Genomic DNA, 5,515 nt, shown 5'->3' with positions numbered 1-5,515 from the left:
GAGAGAGAGAGAGAGAGAGAGAGAGAGAGAGAGAGATCGTTAAAAAAAGAAATCAGGCAACAGTCACTGTGCCCCTTGGGATCAGGCCTCATCCTCTATGAGGAACCATGTAGCAGCCTCCTGGCTCTGGAAGCTTTCCTTCCAGAGCCATTTCCCAGGCTTGGGTTCTGTGGCATCAGTGGTGACAGCATAGGGAGGACTGATCATTGTCCATGACAACTGCATGTTGTCCCACGGCTCCTCATTACCCCAAGGAAACGCCCCCGGCCTTGCTGCCCACTCAGACGCTGGCTCCTCCACCAGGCTCCTCCTACTCTCTGCTTTCCTCACCCCTCACCCATCCCTGGGGTCCATCTGCCCAGCTGTCACCTGTTGGAGAAACTAGTTCACTTGCCGCTGTGGCTAGGGAGGGGTGGAGGGTCCCCCTTGCATGGATTGTGGATAAAGTCTGGGTCCTCAAGCTTGGGGCTATTGGGAGTGGTGGGAGCTGTGGATGGTGGGGTCTGGTAAAAGTCCCTCAGGTCCTTTGGGGCAAGAGGTACTTCTTGTGCCCCTCTCTTGGTGGTGCTTGCAGGAAGAGGGGCTATAAAAGGAGCCACGGACACTGTGTCCACCCAGTCCTATCTGCAACTGGTTCCAGAAGGGACCACTGTCTTCCACAAGGGCCCCCATGGTTGCCAGCACCATTTGCCATGATGTCCTCCTTACAACAGAGCCCGTGTGGGTGCCAGGCCCTTCAAACTTCACAACTATTAGCTGATCTCTCCTTTCTCCAAAGGTGGCCTGTCTCGGGCCTCTTATTACACTAATAAAAACTTGACTAATATGCATGGTGGGCGCTATTGTGTGTTCTTGAGGCCAGAGGTCCCTTGAGGTCAAGGACAATGTCATGGTCATGATGTTTACCCTCATCCTGACTTGAATCGACCTTGCAACACACCAGATACTTAATCCATATTTATTAATGAATGATTGAAAGAAGATGGGTGCCTAGATATTTTCCACCTTACCCACAAGCCCAAGGCAGAGAATTACAGACACATGTGTGCACAAAGCCTGCACAAAGATGTCCCCCCATAAGCATATAGGAACACACTCCTTAAGGAAGACCTTGGTGCTAAAATTAATGTGAAATCCCTCTCCCTTTAACAGAAGAAAAGTGTGACTCATTGGGTTGAATTCAAGGGTGCAGTGCAGGGTGTGAGCTGGGGGAGACCTTGCCCTCAGCTTGTCAGGAAAGAAAGGAATCAGGTTATGGAGGCAGAGAAGAGGCAGGTCCTCTTTTTGCTGATCTGCATATTTGATCTCAGTTTTCGTATCTAGGGGGCTAGGAGTCGGACTGGTATCTTCAATGGTCATTTCTGTCATTCATTTCCTCCTGAAAAACAGGCGCACACAAGACACATCACTAAGGATGAAAGGAGACAGGCAGGTGCTGAGCCCATAGGTGTCAGGGCCCTCCAACCCCCGGGCAGGGAGGAGGCTCTGTAGACCCCTCTAGCGTTCTCCTAGCTGGAGTCTCTCCACCCACTCAGGAGGCCCACAACTCACCTGACTGGAAGCATTTCTGTTCGCTAAGACCCTGATAACAACATATACAGCGAGCGTTGCTCCAAAAATGATCATCCCAGGGAGCTGGAAGCAGACGGGAGGAGAGGCCGTGAGGCCAACTCTGGGACCCACACGTCTCAGCTGGAGTCGGGTCTCATGATGGACCACCCCTGGCTTCTGTGAAATCCCGGTCACCTCCCAGGCTCAGGGGAGAATGTCTCCTGGGGCTTCGTGAGGCCAAGGGGGTAGAAAGAGTTGCTCTTTGCCCCTCAAGGCCGGGGCTACTGCAAGGAGAGAGGATTGTGGCTGCTGGGCCAACACCTGGACGGTGGCTTCAGGTGACGGGGGAGGTCTCCGGGAGCAAGACAGTGACCAGCTAGACTGTCCTGTGTGGGCAGTGAACAGGGCCCTGAGGGTTTGGACCAGTGACAGCGAGGACATTGAGATGGCGAGAGCAGAGGTGGCACCCAGCAGCGTGGGGCGGGCGGAGCTGCAGAAACAGGCTGCTGGGGGGACTGAGGGCCCAGAGCAGGGGTGGCTGGTGTTCAGGACTGGGCAGATTCTGCCTCTGATGGCAACCTCCCCTCACTCTGAACCTTCAGGGAAAGTGGGCTCCTGAGACAACCCTCTAGGTGGGTGACAGTGACATTTTGTTGGGGAAGGGATTAGGGCCACTCTGCCTTTGGAAAAGAGCCAGTGAAGTGATCCCCATCTGAAGTCACTGAGCAGCATCAGGAGGAGCCAAGGAAATAGAAGCCCTCTGCCTGTGCTTCCCGGGAGCCCAGGAGCTCGGGGTCCCCCACAGCCCTGGGAAGAGAGTTTGATTGGAGTCCATTTTCCTCCGAGAGGCCAAGGAATGGTCCCAATTGTCATTTGGGTTCCCCTTATATGAGGTAATAAGTAGGAGAGAAGCACTGTGTGGCCCAGGGCAGGTGCCAGTCCAGCGTCCCCGATGGCAATTACACCCAATGGCATTGCCAACAGCCAGGAGCTCAGGAGTGTCCAGCAGGCAGAGCTGGAGCAATAGAGGCATCTGTGGGGTACAGATGGGCAGGAAGAGCACCCAGGAGGCCAGTCTATGAGGGAGACAGGCACAGATGTGGATCATTGTAACTCAGAGCTGACAGAAAGGGGGATAAAGGAGAGGGAGGGAAAGAAACCTCAGGGCGCTGGGAAAGGCAGGCGAAGGCGGCTAAATCAAGCAAGAAGGTTCACAGCAGAAGGAAGGACCCTTGTCAATGATGCAGGTGTTTTACAAATAGTTTTTAAACGAAATTCTTCTATTCGTAAAGGCTTCCTTGGGAATGGGGTCCCTCACGCCCTTTGAGCTTTCTTATTTGATGGGAAATGATCCATGCCTGACCCACAGTCCCAGAGCCCCCATCCTTGGGTGTCCCTGGGCAAAGCTGTCCTGCAGTGCACCCTGTGCTCAGAGGGGACGACCTGGTGAAAGGTGGGGCTGGGGAGTGCTCTCTTTCTAAGATCAGGCATGGGCAGAAGTGGCGTTAGAAGCCACATTTTATGATTCCAAACTTCCTGCTCTGTGCCTCGTGGCCCTGACCCATGCAGGGACTTTGTCTGTCCCCAGCCTCCCCCGCTTTCTTCTCCTCAACTAGCGCTGGCTGCAGCATTTCTCCCCCTGGGCAGCGGGGCAGCCCTGGTGGGTCCCTTCCCAGCGGGAAGTCCCAGTAGTCCCCGTGCCCCGCTCTCTCTGGAAATGGGAGTCACTGAAGTCAGGGTGAGCGGGAGAGTGTAAAGAAGGTGCCTGTGGGGCTCAGTGGGACAGAGCCAGGCCCCTGGTGGGTGTTTAGACTTTGACTTGGGAGCCATGGACTGTTTCTGGAATGGGAGGAGCTCCAGGCTGTCATTCCTGAGAAATGACAGGGACTTGGTTGGTTCTCTGTGGAGGAGTTTCTGAGGAATATTGGAGGGAGACTGTCCCCAGGCGACCTTCTGGTTGAATACAAATTGCAGCTAATGTCCTCCCTGTACTAAGGACACACTGGAGTTGGCAGGAGCATTCACCTAAATAATGAGGTGGATTAGGAGGCAGCAAACCTGTGCCAGGCATTAAGGACCCAGGTCCTTCACAGGCCACTGTCATGCTCCCATCCCACCCCCGCCCCCAGCAGTCCAGACCCATAACCCAACCCTGTGGACCCAGAGGGCGATGAGCACTCTGCCAAGGACTCACTGGGTCCCATGGAAAACTGAGATTTGTAGGATTAGAATGTGTGCACAGCTGCCAACATTGAGGCTGGTCCTCAGCCTTCCTGACACCAGCGATCTGGACCGAGCCCCTCCAATGGGCCGTTGACCCGGTGTGGATTTCCCCTTAAAATTCAAGAGGCACTTACCAGAGCCATCCTGAGGTGTAGGCTGTGTGTCAGCTGCTTGTGGTCTCCCTGGCCTTGGGTGTGCTAATGAAAGATCAATGGATAAAGTTAAAATAATTGATTAAAATAAGATCAAGTCTTTAAGTAAGAAGCAATGGGTGAACTGTGAAGACCAGGCCCAACACAGCCGAGTGTTCCAGCGAGGAACAGCCAAGGGGACCCCTTCACATCAGGGTAAATGTGAAAGGAAATGAAGACACCACCTGACTGGCTGCACTAACTCAATGGCCTTTTTTGGAAAGACCTTCCAGGGAATTGCTCCTCCCAATGCAAGGGGTTCTTAGTGTGTGCGCCCTGGGTGCTCCTTTCTCACCTTTGGTCATTCCACCTTCTGGTCACCTGGGCATGATGGTGGGAGGAGCATGAGAAGAAAAGGAAACCTGAAACCTATAAAGGGGCGGGGCACCCCCACTCCCAGGGGCACAAGTCCTACTGGGTCCTCTCCTCTCCCAAGGAGTGTCCCCGCCCCTTCTCTCTCTCTCTCCTCTCCATGTCCTGTGGTTAAATAATATTTACTTTTCGTTGCTCTTGCCACTTTGTTTCTTGGGTGTTTAAAATTAAACACGGGGGGGGGGGAGGGGGATGGGAACCCAGAACCCGATCCTGGTTTTCAAGACCAGTTTCAGTATCACCTCAGGACTTCCTAGAAATGCAAATTCTCAGACCACTTCCCCAGAAACTCCAGGAGTGGGGATCAGCAGTCTGTGGCTTAACAGGCTCTCCAAGTGACCCTGCTGCTGCAGAAGATTGAGACCCATGACTGTACAGAAACACCCCCCATTTCTCCTCGTGACTTCCCTTTCCTTGGATCCCAAATGTCGATAACGCGGGCTCTGCGGGAATTCAGGAAATTCCTAGCTTTCCCTCTTCTACCTTCTAGCTGGTTTCCAAGGCCCGTGCAGCTCTGCTATTGCTCAAGAAAACACCTGTCCTGTCTGCCACCTGGCAGCTGAGCCATTCCCCAGGACTTCTTGCTCAGGTGGCTCTTACCCACATCTCTGCTAAGCAGGGAGAGGAGGCAGTGAGCCGGAAGGGCCCGCCTGTGCATGCTCAGCCCTCAGTAGTGGACTCAGGCCTCAGACTCATCCTTCCTGGCTGCTACGCTCACTTCAAGGTGCTGTCACTGTTCTAAAGGGATCTTAGATCCACCAGGAGACACACAAACGGCAGAAGGTTCCACAGTGCAAAGGGAGGCTGTGGCAGGCAGCACGTGCAACCTCTTAGACCCGAGCACTCCTGGCTTTGGGAAGGAAGGGCAGGTTTCCTAGGGGAGTGGGACATAGTAACAACCACAGCCACCACCGGTGCTTACGCCTCACAGGCCTGCAGGGGGAAGGCGGTTCCTCCAGTGACACATTATTACTATGATCATTTTGCAGCTGAGGTACTGGAGGCTGAGAGAGGTTAAGTAACTGGAGCACAGACACACAGCTAGGAAATGCTGACGCTGAGGTTTGAATTATGAGAATTAAAGCTTTTGTTTTCAACACGAATACTGTGCTGCATGCCAGGCTCTGCTTCATGACCTGAGACAATGGATTAGTTTTCTCTTCCTTTTCAGAGCAGGC

General features: G+C 53.7%; 1 long non-coding RNA gene across 1 annotated transcript; it reads right to left on the bottom strand.

Moving 5' to 3' along the window:
• Positions 1 to 944: 944 nt before the first annotated feature.
• Positions 945 to 4,257, bottom strand: LOC124092999 (uncharacterized). Its single transcript, XR_006851817.2, has 4 exons — positions 4,151 to 4,257; positions 3,909 to 3,971; positions 1,552 to 1,635; positions 945 to 1,378 (listed from the first exon to the last, which is right to left on the bottom strand). It is a non-coding gene; the product is annotated as an uncharacterized LOC124092999 (long non-coding RNA).
• Between the last annotated feature and the right edge of the window lie 1,258 nt (positions 4,258 to 5,515).

This window comes from Marmota monax, unplaced genomic scaffold (assembly GCF_021218885.2).
Source record: "Marmota monax isolate L192 unplaced genomic scaffold, Marmota_monax_Labrador192_F-V1.1 WCK01_AAM20220418_F8-fsc00038, whole genome shotgun sequence".
NCBI lineage: Eukaryota > Metazoa > Chordata > Mammalia > Rodentia > Sciuridae > Marmota > Marmota monax.
The sequence above is the reverse complement of the archived record's forward strand: the minus strand, read 5'-3'. Positions and strand labels throughout refer to the sequence as shown.